This window comes from Arachis hypogaea, chromosome 19 (genome assembly GCF_003086295.3).
Source record: "Arachis hypogaea cultivar Tifrunner chromosome 19, arahy.Tifrunner.gnm2.J5K5, whole genome shotgun sequence".
Classification (NCBI taxonomy): domain Eukaryota; kingdom Viridiplantae; phylum Streptophyta; class Magnoliopsida; order Fabales; family Fabaceae; genus Arachis; species Arachis hypogaea.
The window spans coordinates 25,848,846-25,866,560 of record NC_092054.1 but is presented as its reverse complement, the minus strand read 5'-3'; the positions used below and the strand labels follow the sequence as shown (position 1 = coordinate 25,866,560).

Sequence of the window (17,715 nt, the reverse complement as noted above, 5' to 3'; positions counted from 1 at the left end):
TTGTTTTACAGTGATATTTTTTAGATTTAATTATCTTATAATAAATTTATTAAAAATTTATTTATTCATTATACATATTAAAAATTTGATTATGAGCAGCAAAAGTAAAGTAGAGAAAACTAAAATTTTATGTAAAATTAAACATGCAAAATATAAAATTATAACAAAATTTAAATCGTAAAATTACTAAATTTAATAAAAAATTTGTAAAATTAGTCAATTCATTTAAAATTCTAATATTAAAAATTTTAAAAATTAAATCAAAATTCTAACTACTATAAATATAAATAAGAGAAACCAATTTGTGTGAATAAAAGTTTGTTTAGAGCATTCCTCATCTTAACTTTCATTTTAATTATATTTTATGTCTCACAAAATATCACTTTAGTATTTATGAGATCTATCGTTTCGATAGTTTGTCTCAGTTCAATTTAAACTACATTTGTATTAAAAACCTAAACAAAAGAATTATATAAATTTTTTTCGGTGACTTAAAGAATTATATAAAATGATAATTTTTTATTAGTTCTCTATTAAAATAATATTATCTTTATAACAAGACAAATTTTATTTTATTTATTAATTTTAATATAAATTTCAATTTAAAAATATTTTATTTTCTGTATTTTAAAAACATTCTATTAAAGTTGCTCTTATAAATTAAAATATCTATGAAATTTTTTGGGAATAATTTGGACATTTAGCGCAAAGTTAATCCTTAATCTTCTCTTTACACTAGTTATGCCACGTGTTATGATAGCTCCACAAAGCTCATGTCACGTGCATGTTTCCAAAATAGACTTGCACACACACTAGATTCCCCTTACCTTATCTCCCTGATACCGGTGGCCACTGCTATCCATCCCAACTCGGAAGCAGAGAGCAAAGAGCACTCTTGCCGTTACTCTCTCTTCACTTCCAACACCCAATAATAAATAATAAATAGAACGAAACTAACTTCACTAAATTCCCGTTCCTCCGCGGCAATAACAACAAATTCGAAGCTCAAATTTCGCCGAACAGAAGCATGGCAGCGTCGTCACTCTGTTCCTCTTTCACCACCAAAGCATGGAGCAACGCACAGAGTAGTAGTAGTAGTGGTTGCCGTCGTAAGCACCACAAAACCGTAACCCTAGCGGGTTTTCTTCGCGGAGACTTTCAGCTTCTACATACGACATCGTTTCCTGCTTCCGGGAGCAGAGCGCGGCGTGGCAGGAGGCGCCGATCGGGTGCGGTGGCGTCCCTTGGAGGGTTGCTGGGCGGCATCTTCAAGGGCACTGATACGGGAGAGTCGACGAGGCAGCAATACGCTGCGACTGTTAATGTCATAAACGGTTTGGAACGCGAAATTTCTGCGCTGTCAGATTCGGAACTGAGGGACAGGACTTTTGCGCTCAGGGAACGCGCGCAGCAGGGCCAAACACTCGATTCCCTCTTGCCTGTTAGTCCAAAATTTGAAGACATTTCTTTCTTTCTTTTTCGTCGTAAAATATGCATTTTTTCTTTTTAAATTGGAAATGGCTTTTGTGCACGCATAGTATCTAACAGCAAGAATGTTTGTCTTGCTACTCACTACCTCAATAGTGTTGCACATTGTAGCAAGTATTGTTGTTGTTATACTTATGCATGATTTGTGATAAAAAACTGTAGCATACTTTGGACCGCACCTAGCGAGGAAATATTTTTGCTGCTGTTATTGTTGATTTTTTTTTTCTAAATTTCTTGATATTTAAATTTATTGTAAGCAATGATATGGATGAAGTCAGGTGTTTTATTATTCCAGGAGGCTTTTGCTGTTGTAAGAGAGGCTTCAAAAAGGGTTCTCGGTCTTCGTCCTTTTGATGTTCAACTGATAGGTGAAACTTTTTGTTGTGCTTTGTTTGAAATATTTTGGATTTTTCTGCAGAGGTAGGATACTGTAGCTCTAGCTGAAAAGCTGTTAAATTTGGCTTGGTTTTTTTAGGTGGAATGGTTCTTCATAAGGGAGAGATAGCAGAAATGAGGACTGGAGAAGGGAAGACATTGGTTGCAATTTTGCCAGCATATTTGAATGCTTTAACTGGAAAGGGCGTTCATGTTGTGACCGTTAATGATTATCTGGCTAGAAGAGATTGTGAGTGGGTTGGTCAAGTCCCTCGCTTTCTTGGGTTGAAGGTTGGCCTCATCCAGCGTATGTCTCATATTTTTATCCTTTGCTTTCCCCTTTATATCAGATTATGTTTCTGTATATTATCCTTTTTTGGTCAGTTGGAGCATTCGTTGTTTTGATGATTCTGTCTTGCTTCCTTGTTATCAACCTCTGTATCATTTCTAATTTTAAGCCATTTCATGATGTATTTTATATTGATTTCATTTTGGCTGCATTTTATGTTACTCAGCTCTTTATTTATTGAGCTTTTATATTTTTAATCTTTTTAATGCACACCGCGCTTTAAATCTATGCCATTGTTGCTAGCTTACAACGAATTTCATTGGCAGAGAATATGACAAGTGAGCAAAGAAAGGAAAATTACTTATGTGACATAACATATGTCACCAACAGCGAGCTTGGTTTTGATTACTTAAGAGACAATCTTGCCACGGAAAGTAATTCTTCCTGTACTTATTACTTGCATTTACTATATGCTTTGCAAATAGTTGTTTTTATCCATTACATTACACTGAACTTCAAATCATGGGATCTGCAGAGTGTTGAGGAGCTTGTCGTAAGAGGTTTCAATTACTGTATCATTGATGAGGTTGATTCCATCCTTATTGACGAAGCTAGAACTCCACTCATTATATCAGGACCTGCAGAAAAACCTAGTGATCGATATTATAAGGCTGCAAAGATAGCAGCTGCCTTTGAACGAGACATACACTACACTGTAAGTCTTCTAAAATTAAACTATATTTGCTTTTTGAACTATAGCAAAGTATTACGTTATCATCATACACTTTTTCTGCCTTTCTCTCTGGCTCAGTGCTTAACTGACTAATTGTTAGATAGACACTGACAAGAAAATTTAGCATCTAAAGAGGAGTCTGTATTCTGCATTCTGTATAGGTTTGCAGGAGTTAGGAACTATGTGCATTAACTAGGTTATATGGCATACTTAAGTTCAGCCAATCTTGTATAAAGTAGAGAGATTTATTTATCGCCTGACTGTCTACTTTTTGGGCCTATAATCCTATATTACCTATGCTAGAAAATTATAGAAGGGATTGCTTTGTCATTTACTAATATTTCCCCCTTTTGGTGGTGACATGTAAATGGAAAAGGGAAATTTTTAATGCAGAACCATAATAACGACAGTGTTGTATTTAGACTAAAGGAAAAGTCTAGGGGGCCAGCAACTTTATTAAATTCTAGCCAGCATGTAACCAGCAAAAGAAAAGTGAACCATTGGATGAAATCTCACACCAATCTCACATCATTAAAATCATCATTGATGGCTACTTGATGGCTACAAATCACAAAAGTTGCTGTCCCCTAGCACTCCTCCTGACTAAATATAGCGTGGTAAAAAGTCAAGAAGGAAATAAGACTGTTATATGTTGTGTATAATGGGTGGACAGTGGACACAGTAAACAAGATAGGATGGGGAATAAATGTATTGACTTTCATGGGATTTTGTAGATGCCAATAAGCATGAAAATGCAACTAAAAAAGCATACATTAAACTATTTCAGGAAAAAAGTCAGTCTGGAATTATTTCTTTTGGTAAATGATTCAACTTCAACCTTTAATTTGTATGCTGACAACTTCTCTTATGGCTTGAGTGGATGCTTAATTTATTAAAATAGAAGTGAATCTTCTAATCTTATCTTTACTAAAACTGTCACTGTAGGTGGACGAAAAACAGAAGACAGTTCTACTTTCTGAGCAAGGTTATGAAGATGCTGAAGAAATTTTAAACGTCAAAGATTTATACGATCCACGAGAACAGTGGGCTTCATATATCCTAAATGCAATAAAAGCGAAAGAACTATTTCTCCGAGATGTAAATTACATAACTCGTGGAAAAGAGGTCCTAATTGTCGATGAGTTCACTGGTCGAGTTATGCAGGTATTCAGACATTCTAACACTCTCTTATGACAGTACATTCTATAATTTGCCAGGGAAAGACAATAGGCATAGTAGCACCTATAGCATTTTCTTAGTATTATTTGATTTATTGCACGTGGTAATTATTATCTCTTCATTTTGAACTATTTGTTGTGATAACAACAGTTGTTATGAAAATTAACTAGTTTGAGACTTTGAGTTGAAGTTTTGACGCAGATTTTATATTAGTCTACATTATAAACCGATCCACCATACCTTTCTAAAATACAAATTATTAATGGAGCTTCCACCCTTCTAAGTTTTGATACATTTTATATTTTACCATATCTTCAAATTAATTGGTAATGCCATAATGGAGCTTCCTCCTTCTTAATATGTCGTACTTGCTTGTGAATATAATGCCAAGAGCTTGGTATTTATATTACATTCTGATAGTTGAAGTGTTTGAATATAATGTTATTTCAAACGTACAAGAAATCATCCTCTTTATAGAGGAATGAGGAATGAGGAATGAGGAATTACAGAAATAGAAATAACTAGAAAATAGGAAAAAAGGAAATACTAGCCTAAAATAAAAGAAAAATTTCTAATCATAAAATCTTTAAAATTAAGCTAAACCAAAATAGGAAAAGATTTATAACTAATTCAATTTACATAAAAGATTCATGAAAGGAATTAGGAATTTGATTTTGATTTGATCTAGTCAACACTCCTCCTCAAAGTTGGCTTGAAGATATCCTTCATTAATGGCTTACTTATTATGCTATCAAAGGTCTTCTTGGGTAATCCTTTAGTTAGAACATCTGCTAATTGTTTCGTGATTGGAACATATGAGATGCAAATTTGTCCTCTCTCAATCTTTTCCCTGATAAATGCTTGTCAACTTCAACATGTTTAGTTCTATTGTGCAGAACTGGATTATGAGAAATAGAAATTGCAGATTTGTTGTCATAATACAACTCATTGATGGAGAAATGGGAACTTTTAGTTCTTGTAGGATTTTCTCTACCCACAGTGCTTCACATATTCCATGAGCCACTACAACATTCTGTTTTTTACTCCTCCAACTAACCAGGTTTCCTCCAACAAAAGTACAATAGCTAGATGTTGACCACCTATCCATGACATTCCCAGCCCAATCCGTATCTGTATAAGCTTCTACTTGAAGATGTCCATGCTTTTTGTAGAGTAACCCTTTCCCAGGCGACCCCTTCAAGTACCTTAGGATTCTAAAGACAGCATCCATGTGTTCTCGACCAGGTGAATGCATAAACTGGCTTACCATGCTCACAACAAAGGCTAAGTAGATAGCCTTCCTACCAACCGCTGATATCTCCCTTTGTCCATTATATTTTCTGGTTCAGCTGGCTTCAATTTTAAGTTAGGCTCTATAGGTGTTTTAGCAGCTTTACAACTAAGTAATCCCGTCTCTTTTAAAAGATCTAGGATGTACTTTCGTTGGTTCATAAAAATGCCTTTCTTAGACTTTGCAAATTCAATTCCAAGGAAGTATTTTAATGAGCCAAGTTCTTTGATTTCAAATGCTTTGGCAAGCTTCTCCTTCAAGTCTTTTAGCTCCAAGATATCATCGCCTGTCAGAATAATGTCATCCACATATACAATTAAGATGACAGTTTTATTAACTGCTGAATGTTTATAGAAAAGTGTATGGTCAGCTTGACTTTGAGTATAACCAAGTCCCTTCACCACCATTCCAAGTCGTTCAAACCAAGCTCTTGGGGATTGTTTCAATCCATAGAGAGATTTCTTAGTTTGCACACTTTATTCCTCTCTAGTTCAGCCTCAAATCCAGGTGGAAGTTTCATGAACAGCTCTTCCTCTAGCTCCCCATTCAGGAAAGCATTCGTTACATCCAATTGATGTAAAGGCCATTTGTATTTCGCAGCAAGAGATGAGAGAATCCGCATAGAGTTGAGTTTAGCAACTGGAGCAAAAGTCTCTCGATAGTCTACTCCATAGGTTTGTGTAAATCCCCTAGCTACTAACCTAGCTTTATACCTCTCTATGCTTCCATCAGCATTGCACTTGATGGTGAAAACCCACCTGCAGCCAACCAATTTTGTATTATGTGGCAGATCTACAATCTCCCCAGTTTCATTTTTCTTGGGTGCATGTCACTCTTCCATCGTTGCTAATTTCCAGTTGGGATCATCTAGTGCTTCCTCTATGTTCCTAGGCTCAAACAGATTTGTAATTTTAGAAATAAAAGCTCGATGTTTTTGAGAGATTTTGGTAAGAGACATAATTGGAAATAGGAGGTGTTGGTTTTGAGTACCTTTTTGGTGTAGGTTCTGGTTTCTTTCCGAAGGGCTATTGGCAAGTTATTATTAGAAGTGACAATTTTAGATTTACCTGGAAGTTCCTAAAGTACTACAGTGGGGTTGGCTTCCGGGTTTTCAGATCGGGTTGGTACAGATATGATAGGCTGGTCTCTAGTCTTCTTGGGATATTTTTGAACATAACATCAAAGCTCATTTTCTGATTTTGGTATTTCTTTTCCTGTTTGGGTTCCAACTAATTCTGGCCCAATTTCAGAATCGGTTTCCTCATCGTTTTTTGCAATTGTTTCAGAATTTACTTGATCAGTGAAAGTTGTCCTCAATATGTAAGATAGGAGCGGGTAAAGGTTCATGCAAAAAATTTTTTCACTTAGACTCTTCTCCCTGAAGAGAATTTTTCTGAAAAAAGGTTTCATGTTCCAAAAAAGTAACATCTATGCTTACATGAAATTTCTGTGTGTGGATTGAAACATTGATAACCCTTTTAACTTGGGGAATAGCCAATAAAAATGCATTCTTCTGTCCTTGGATCAAGTTTACTTTGATATGAAGGTGTATGCAAAAACACAGTGCGACCAAATTCTTTTAAAGGTAAGTCAAAATGCAATCTGGAAAATTCTTGTTGAAAATATCCAACGGTGTGCAGTAATTTAACACACATATGGGCATTCGATTTATGAGATAGGCTGATGCTAGGGCAACATCTCCCCATAAATACTTTGGAACATTACCCTCAAACATAATGGCACGTGCTACTTCAAGAAGATGTTTATTCTTCCTTTCAGCAATGCCATTTTGTTGGAGTGTATTGGGATATGTAGATTGATGTTGAATACCTTTCTTTTGAAGAAATTCACCAAGATCTTTATTAAAGTATTCAGTGTCATCACCACTTTTTAATATTGAAATTTTTGTGTTAAATTGTGTTTCTACCATTGTTGAAAAATACTGAAAAATTTTAGAAACCTCAGATTTTCCATGCATGAGATAGATCCAACATAGTCGTGTGTGGTCATCGATAAAAGTTACAAACCATTTTTTTCCAAATTGAGTTGTTATTTTCGATGGACCTCATACATCACTATGAATCAAGTGGAAAGGTTTAGATGCATGATAAGGTTGAGAGTAATAAGGAACTCTATGCCTCTTTGAACGAATACAACTTTCACATTTAAGTAAGGAAGAATCAATATTCTTAAACAAATTTGGAAACAAATGTTTGAGATATGGGAAACTAGGGTGTCCCTAGTCTATTGTGCCAGAGCATTATTTGGTCCTTTGTAGGCATAGAACTTATACCACTAAATTATTGAGCTACTTTATCCTCCGAAATATCCTCAAAATGATAGAGCCCATCCATCATCTTAGCACTGCCAATCATCTTTGATGTCCGGTCCTGAAAAATACCATGAGTATCAAAGAATGTCACAACACATTGGAATACTTGCAGATTTTACTAATAGAGAGAAGATTACAAAAAAGCTTTGGTACATGTAGGACATTTCTTAGGTCAATGTTTTTGGACAATTTAATTGTACCTTTTCCAGCAATAGATGAAAAACTACCATCAGCAACTCTAATTTTCTCATTTTCAAAGCAAGAAGAATAAGTTTTAAATAAAGGAGAGAGACTGGTCATATGGTCAGATGCACTTGAATCGACAATCCATGGTGCATTTAAGTTTGAGGTGCAGTTAAGGGACATAGGAATACTAAAATTACCTGTTTGAGCCAAAGAACCACTCGGAGTACTAGACACAGAACTGGAATTCAACAGCTTCATAAGCTACTCAACCTGTTCCTTACTCAATGATGATTTTCAGCCTCATGAGCAGTTGGGGGTAGAACGTATTTTGGGACCAGGTTTGCTGCCTTTAAGATGTGCTGGTTTTCCATGAATCTTCCAGCAGGTTTCTCGGGTGTGACAAGGTTTATTGCAGTGGTCACACCAAAGATTGGAGGGGTGCTTCTGATTTGATGAACTTTTAAGTGTAGCAAGTGCCACTAAGAGTGCATTAGACTCCAAAGAAGTCCGTTCAGTCTTGCCTTTCCCCATTATCATAGCTCTACGAGTTTCCTCTCTTCTAACTTCAGCAAATACTTCTCCAATTGAGGGTAGGATTGCTCTTCCGATAATTCTGCCACGAACTTCATCTAGCTCCACGTTGAGGCCTGCAAGAAATTGGAATATCCTCCCTTCTTCCCCTGTTTGTTGGTGGTTGGTGGTGTTTGGCATCAGCGGCTGAATTCCACTTGTAGTTATTGAAGTGGTCAAGATCCTGCCACTATGCCACACCCGCTCTAATGTGTGAAAATATTTGGTGATATTGTCACTTCCTTGTTGAATTTCTCTAGCTTTTAGAGTAAGTTCATAAATCTGAGATTTATTCCCAAGATCAAAATACATCTCCTTGACACTATCCCACAATTCTTTATAGTTACTACTGATATGGTCTTCCATTGAGTTCACCAGCCATGTCATCACCATGGAATTTTCGGTATCCCATGCATTATATTGTGGGTCAGTGACGTTAGGCTGGTTTCGTTCACCGGTGAGATATCCAATCTTCCCTCTTCCACGGATGTACATCTGAACCGATTGAGACCACCTAAGGTAGTTTGACCTATTGAGTTGAAATGTGGTGATCTGAACTGAATGGGAGTCACCACTAACTAGTACCCGTTGCTCAGATTTTAAATTTGATGGAGTAGGAGTGGTGTTCTCCTTCTGTTCAGGATTAATGACTGAGGAACTGTTAGCCATAGTTATAAATTAGAGGCACAGTGCAGAGATTCTGCTCTGATACCAAGTTGAAGTGTTTGAATATAATGTTATTTCAAATGTACAGAGAATCATCCTCTTTATAGAGGAATTACAAAAATAGAAATAACTAGAAAATGGAAAAAAAGGGAAAAATACTAGTCTAAAATAAAGGAAAGATTTCTAATCATAAAATCCTTAAAATTAAGCTAAACCAAAAAAGGAAAAGATTTATAATTAATTCTATTTACATAAAAGATTCATGAAAGGAATTAGGAATCTGATTTTGATATGACCTAGTCAACATGATTGTTATATGTTCTCTCTTGCTAATAGCAAATCAAATGTACTATTTCAATGAACGCCACTATTTAAACAACAAAGAACGAAACTAATATGAAGACACAATATCTTATCTTCAAAATTTTTAGTAGTAAATTTTGTTGACATCTCAAGCATTAAGTAATTTTTATTTACATTTTTTTCTTCTGTAAATACAATTTTTCTTTATTGATAGGGGAGAAGGTGGAGTGATGGACTTCACCAAGCAGTTGAAGCAAAGGAAGGGCTACCAATTCAAAATGAAACAGTTACACTGGCCTCCATTAGTTATCAGAATTTCTTTCTGCAGGTTGGAAATGTTTCATCTTCAGAAATCAGGAAATCATTTACCTAAGAAACTACCTTGATGCTTTTTAATCTGTGTTTTTGCAGTTTCCTAAGCTTTGTGGTATGACTGGTACAGCAGCAACAGAAAGCACAGAATTGAGAGCATTTACAAGCTTAAAGTTACAATTGTTCCAACAAATAAACCTATGATAAGAAAGGTTTAAATCTTGCTTGTCAATCATAGACCACTATCATGGCTTTTGCAATGTGAAACATGGAGTATTGGCTTTTACTTATCAGAGTTTCGCAAGATGAAGTAGTTGTCAAGATACTGTTTTTTATATATTAAAATACCATAAAATATTTTTGCCTTTCCTAAGACTTGAATTCAAGACCATTGGATAAGAAACCAATGTACTTACTATCTTGACCAATCCCACATTTATTATTACTACACACATTGAATATGATGCTTTTGTTTGAATATTGTGTTTTGATATCTTTGGTGAGTGTTAGGTGTGCCTTGCTATTTTAGATTAGTTCCCATTTACTAGTTTTTCTGGTTTCGGGGAAAGCGAGGAGGCTCTTTGTTGCAATGTGCTATATAAGCCGTTGTTTGGAGTATTTAATTGGTGTCTAACTTCTGCACCGTCGATGATAGATTTTTCAGACAAACAACTTTTGCAGGATAGGTGTACTGTAGATTTTTGTCTCTATTTGGTGTAAAGCCATGATATATTTAGAGGCATTTCCCTTAAATGCTCAGAGATCGGAAAGTTATGCTTCACTGGTAGTATTTTATTTGTTTGTTTTTGCTTCTATAAGGTGTATATCTTGACCTCTCGTCTTTAATCATCATTCCCTTCATTAGTAATTCAAAAGTTATGCTTCATTGATAGTATTTTTTGTTTGCTTGCTTTTTGCTTATTTAAGGAGTATCTTGTCCTCCCAACTGTTTATTTGATAGTATGCTTGTTTTCCCCTTTTGTAAGGAGTATCACTTACCCTCCCATGTACTGCCATTCTTCTCTTCATGTTAGCAATATATTTCTTGATAAAAAACTCGAAGAGTTTTATCATGTCTAATGAGCCTTTATTTTCTTCTCAGGATGAATCTGATGTAGTTTTTAGGGCAACTAGTGGGAAATGGCGAGCAGTTGTAGTAGAAATCTCTAGAATGCATAAAACTGGTCGTCCAGTACTTGTTGGCACCACCAGTGTGGAGCAGAGCGATTCTTTGTCAGAGCAATTGAAAGAAGCTGGAATTCCACATGAGGTAAAGTCTTTTTCGTTTTAATGGGGATGTTGGAAGATGTGAGCGCACATTATTTTCTTTAATCTTACCTGTGTTGAATGTCTTTAATGGAGAAGGGTAGTGTATTCTTTGCCCAAGACCGGATGCCACTATTAATAATTGTTCTTCTATTTGAAAGAGTAGAGTTAGACATAATGATAGAAACTGTTCTTTCTAATCCGATAGTTTTTGGATATAATATAATGAACCCTGTCCCTGTATTGTTTAAGGTTCTTAATGCAAAACCAGAAAATGTTGAGAGGGAAGCAGAGATTGTAGCTCAGAGTGGTCGGCTTGGGGCCGTGACAATTGCTACCAACATGGCTGGTCGTGGGACAGATATAATTCTTGGCGGTAATGCTGAATTTATGGCAAGATTAAAGCTTCGTGAGATACTGATGCCTAGGTATTTTCTATTTCTAAATGAAAGAAGAATTAGTTTAGTGGAATGGGTTAGGGTCTTTAGGTGGAAGGTTGTATGTTGATTACTTGTCCTATGCAATTTATGCCAGTTGATGAAAAGTTCGTAGAATGATCCAGAAGAGCAACACGTGTGCAAAATACCTTTTTTATCAATGCTTCATGCAAAACTATTTCATTTGATGTATGTTCTAGGATGATTTAAACTTTCTCAAGGTACAATCTCAATGACAAAGACAATTAAAATTATATAAAATGGTCTATGTACCATTATAGGAATAGGAATAATAACTATAAAGACCTTAAATTTGTCTTCCCTGTGGCCTACCAACCATTAACTCTCTTGGCATCTCTTGTTTCTCCCAAGTTAGATCCATTAGACTCTTAAACTTTGCGGAATTTTGTATTTACATTGCATTGATACAACCAACAAGCAAGTTAGAAAGAATCAACGTATCATGCATTAGAACTGAAAGTTCCTCTTCAAACAACTGGAAGTCCTTGCAAGCATGCATTTCATTCTTTTTGGTAATATATGATTGCAGAGTTGTCAGCCAGATGATGGAGTCTATGTATCAATAAAGAAACCTCTTCCCAAAAAGACTTGGAAGGTAGGTGCTGTCCTTGTTATGACTAAATTGAATTGTAATATAGGAGTGACATGCAAGGAAAAAGATCTTCTAGTGAGGAAATGTAAATGACAAAGAAGGGTTAATTACCATTAATTTGTAATTTCATCATGTGTGACCCACTCCTGACTCAAGGGTGATTAGGCTTCACTTCTCACTTCACAATTCTCACTTAGAGGAGCTTGATCTAAATGCAAACTACCCGCAATTCGAATGAATTGCATTAACACCACTTTCCATTTATTGGCCATTAGATACTCAAACTCTTAAAATTTATTGCAGTTAACTTTTCCAGTCAATATTTTGTTAACTTTCATATGTTAGGCATGTGCATTTTAATTCTTTTGTATGTTATAACTGAAAATAACATGTTCTTGAATAATCAAATAAAAGATGTACTAAAACTCATCGTCAATAGGAAATCACAACCCTAGTACAAATGAAAGAAATTGGACTGAAATGTGATTGAGATTATTGTCAACACTTCCATCTGTTAGTGCCCCAAAAGAGTAATCATCACTGAGAATCTTTAGGCAAATCAAATGCAACTGCAGTTAGGCAATTTCATTTCTGGTGGAATTTAATCAGAACTTTAAGGTTAGCTTATTAAATCTATCTATGACCGAAACAGCCAGCTCAGCTTAGGTTTATAACCTACTGCAGTGTGCCACTCTCTGTCTCTCCATGTGCAGTGAAATCAAATGAGGGGAACCTAAAGAAAAGTTGTTACTAGCAATCAAACAAAGCAATGCTGATGAAGTTTGAATGATGAAGGAGAAATATATACGGTGGGGAAAGAGTCCAATTTTTGTCGGCTCTATTCCCAAATTTGTAAAAGGATCAGTTAATTTATTTTCAAATTAGAAAGTTTTTATTCGAAATATTTTAGTTGAGGATTTATATAAATATATATAAATAAAATGTTAAGTTCCACATGCATATTCACCAATTACAGTCAAATATATTGGATGAAAATTGTAACTTTTAAAGTTGAGTATTTAATACCTACTTTCATTAGTTGAGAGGGTGAAGGTTCAAAAACACTCAGAAGTTAAAAGGGTTTGTTTGAATTTTATTTTTCTTATATTTTATTCAGCAATACCTGGTCTGATAACCCATGAACGTATCAATATCCAGGTGAATGAAAAGTTGTTTCCATGTCAACTATCAACTAAAAATACTGAGTTGGCTGAGAAGGCGGTGCAGTTAGCAGTTAAAACGTGGGGCCAAAGATCATTAACTGAGCTTGAAGCAGAGGAGCGCCTATCCTATTCATGTGAGAAGGTGACACGATGATGATGATCAATGCTTTTATCGAATTAACACTATAATTGAGAATGCGTTATTAATGAATTTTCCAAAAGAATATCTTAAGTGGTGTTTTCTTCTTTCTTGATATCACTTAAGCAAAGTTTTAATCTTGTGTCATTAAATCATGTATGTTTATGTAGGGGCCTGCTCAAGATGAAGTCATTGCTGACTGAAATCTTTCTGGAGATTGTTAAGGATATAAGTCTTTACTGAGGAGGAGAGGAGAAGGTTAATTTTTTACACTTGACTACCTTATACTTAATTATTGCCTTAGCTTTTTAATAATAATTGTGATTTGTTGGCAGCTGGTGACTGCATGTAGTTGACAGAGCGTCTGATCCGGAGATTGATATCAGTTTTGCATTCTTTCCTTTCTTGGGAAGCTCTGGCATTACCAGCCAAATGCCTATTATAATCTCAGCTATCATAGCCTCTCTCACAACTCCTTCATGGATATATGTTGAATAAGTAGTTAAACTGAAACTTCAATTCTATTTTTTCAGTTGCGTGGTATGATGGCAGACAAGGAGATCCAGGAGCACGCTTTTTCTTAAGTTGAGAGATAACATTTTTTCGTATATTTGGTGGAGACCGAATTCAGGTAATCTATTTGATGTGCAGCTGCTGTGCAGGGTCATTGATCACCAGAATATTATTAGTAACAGTGTGAATGTGTAGGGTCTCATGCGAGCTTTCAGAGTTGAGGACCTACCTATTGAGTCAAAGATGTTGACTAAAAGCATTAGATGAAGCCAAAGGAAAGTGGAGAACTACTTCTTTGAATTCGGAACAGTTGTTTGAGTATGATGAAGTGCTCAACAGCCAAAGAGATCGTGTTTATACAGAGAGAAGACGAGCACTTGAATCTGAGAATCTTCAGTCTCTTCTTATTGAATATGCTGAATTGACAATGGATGATATTATAGAGGTAAGTTTTAATTAATAACAATTCATTTATATTGTGACCTCTTGCCTTCTTGGGCAATATGATGATGAATTGAATTTTGAATTAGGCAAATATTGGTTCTGATACTCCAAGAGACAGCTGGGATCTTGAAAGCTTAATTGCAAAATTCAGCAGTAAGTGAAATAATCTGATCCTCTTGCTTGATGCGGTGTTTGGTTAAGTCATGAGCTGGAATTTAATCTTGTTCTATAGCACATTCATGTAATACTTTGTTTTTACTAGTATGGTTTCTAGAACCTGGTACTGCCAAAAGCAACTTACCTGTCATTTGTTTCATTCTGCCTGGTATATTATGATCGTATAGTGTCAATTGGAATGCATGGGTTAAGCAATTGCAAGGTATAGTAATATGACTACTAGCTATGATGCACATCTTTTCAAGGTATGGAGCATATCATTTAGTGTGTTGATGCTATAAAGGATTAATTTTCGCAGTGCATGCAAAACTTAGAAGATCCCTTTCTACTGTGGTGGGAGGAGGAAAGAGAGGGGGGGGGGGGGGGGGGGGGGGGGGGGGGGGGGGGAGAGAGAGAGAGAGAGAAAGAGGGGGGGGGGGGGGATCTGGGTTATCCTTTGATATGTTTCATAACCTGTGCATAACTTTGTGTAGTTCAGATATTATTTTGCTGACAATAGACATTTGGATGATCCCTCCTTCTCAGGTAATGCTACTTTTTAATGATTAACCCTGATTTGCTGAGGAACAATTGCTCAGATTATGAAGAGCTGAAAAAATTATCTCCGTCTCCGTGGTCGTGAAGCATATTTGCAGAAAAGGGTCAGCTACTAACATTAAATCTTCCTGACCGTCCAAAGATGTTATCATCATACATAGGATTCAATTTGAAAAGTTGGCATTTCTTTAGCGGATGAGACATAATTCTTTTTTATTTTTTTCATTTTGCATCTCATTATTACAAATGTTGCCGTAGGATATTGTGGAGCAACAAGAACCGGTTTGATGAAAGAAGCTGAGATTCTTGGATTCTGAGCAATATTGATCGCTTGTGGAAAGAACATCTTCAAGAGCCTAAATTGTTCAGCAAGCTGTAGGCTTGCGAGGGTATGCACAGAGGGATCCACTTATTGAATATAAGCTTGAAGGATATAGCCTTTTCTTGGAGATGATGGCACAGATTAGAAGAAATGTTATCTATTCCATATATCAGGTTTGCATCAGACCCCATCATATACATTCTTTGTTTTAGTTGGCAACATTTGAAATATACATGACTTTAAACCGTTATTTATATATTTGCATTTGCAGTTCCAACCCGTGCGGGTAAAACAAGATCAGGACAAAGGGGAATCAGAAATCAAGAGAAACTAAATGCGGAAAGCTAATACCTAATGCTGATCCAGTTGGTAGTGTTGAACTTCAACATCAAGTGTAGCGCATAATTCCAGCACGCCACAAAGTTATATAACTAAAAATCTGGCGCTGATCTGCTTGATGTAAGTTTAATGTACAATAGACATGACTGTAAATGAAAAAATGTAACATGTATCTTAGTCTAGATATAAAGAACTACATTAGAATACAAGTTAAGAATGGTTATAAACCTATAGCATTCATTTAGATGGCTGGGGCATGTTACTCTTCTAATTTGTTCGCCAAATGTAGCAGTGAAATCTGGCCTGTCTTTTCCATGTTTTAAATTCATTGGCTTTTAAAGTATATCTTCATAAATTTTTTATTGATGGGGTTCTTTTTCCTGAAATCGTTGAAAGATCAATAAGTGAATCAAGCCTCAAATATGGAATCTATTGCGAGAAACTATGTGAATGTACAACCTGGAATCTTGCGAGAAAAGACCTACTAATCCATAGCATGCAGTTTTCAATTTAAGTTCATATTCAGAACTTTGTTATATTTAACAAAGATTAAGGGCACCCCTCTTGATGAAGCCAAACCTGGCAGATGCTTAGTCAACCAATTTGGCTTAGTATCGGAAGCTACAAGGACAGCCTGCATAAGTAACAAAGAATGTAAATAATGTCAATTCAGGGAAACAAAACAAAACTACTGAAGTACTTAACCACACCCTCAAGGAACCAGGAGGTACACAATACAAACCACAGCATTCATTCATGCTAAACATTATGTATTACAATTATCTCATTCGATATTCTATTTTATTTAAAATAAGAAATAATCGAATTTGAATATGGAAAACAAGGTTGCCACTTCCATATGTGCATTAGTCACTAAGTGGTTATCATCATTAATAAATGATTAACATATTTTGGTTTTTTGGGTGCTTCTGCTAATCAAGTGAAGGTTGTGGATGATGCTTTTGAGATTTATTTTGCAAAACAGCAGGACTTAGAATTCAATTGCAGAAGTCTAGAGCATGTGCTCTGCTGTCGTTTCCAGGCACAGAAAAAGATTGTTTATATCTATCTCTTCAATTCTCTTTGCAACAGACCATCTTGGATTCCCTTCATTAACCAGGAGGCCTAATAAAAGTAATTTTTCTTTCATTGTTGACAAAATTAAAGATTAATCATTTGGAAAGGCAAATTACTTAACAAGGCTGGAAAATTGACTCTTGCTAAATATCTTGTATCATCTCTTCCAATTTATGTCATGCCTTCCTATTCACTCGGTGCCTAGATCAATTTGTGATGAGGTTGATAAAGCTACCAAGTCTTTTTGTGGAGTAAATCTAACATAGAGAAAGGGTGACATCATGTCAAACCATATCAACCAAGTCTTTTTGTGGAGTAAATCTAACATAGAGAAGGGTGACATCATGTCAAACCAATCATCAATTGGGATACAGCTCCTATGGGTTTTGCTTCAACTTTCGTTTCTAAAAGAAAAAGTTAACCATTCATATGATCTACGTAGCAGAATACAGAAACTCAACCTGAAGTTTAACCAAGGTGATCTATGAGTGCTGCTGATTAAAGGGGGAAGTTGAGCAGACTTTTCCAGCTCAGTGCATGGTCTCATTCGTTCAAGGACCCGGGTTACGTCATTAACCCCAATAGAAAACTGTTGCTGCAAGGAACCATAGGCATGTAACTTCATGCTAAATTTGTCATACATTTCAAGGTCCCATTGAACAAATTTAAAGACAAACCTTTAGCCATATCTTTTCTGGCAAAGAATTTCCATCCGTGCATCTCGCTAATTCGATCCCCCTGCTCATTGAAGTAACCACATGTCAGAATAGCTGAGAGAATATAGTACTATTTATTGATTAGTTCCGCGATAAGCAGGAAGCAATTCAGTACTTCACACATTATAACATTAAATCATTGGTGGTTTTATAACCTTGGCTTCACTAAACAGTATTGTCGAGAAATCATGCTGGAAGAAAGCTTTGCTATTTAAATACAAAGTACAAAGACTAAATAGACGAACAAA

General features: G+C 35.6%; 1 pseudogene; it reads left to right on the top strand.

Annotated features, from left to right (window-relative positions):
- The first annotated feature begins 802 nt into the window (after positions 1-802).
- Positions 803-13,327, top strand: LOC112776290 (protein translocase subunit SecA, chloroplastic-like; annotated as a pseudogene).
- Positions 13,328-17,715: the final 4,388 nt, after the last annotated feature.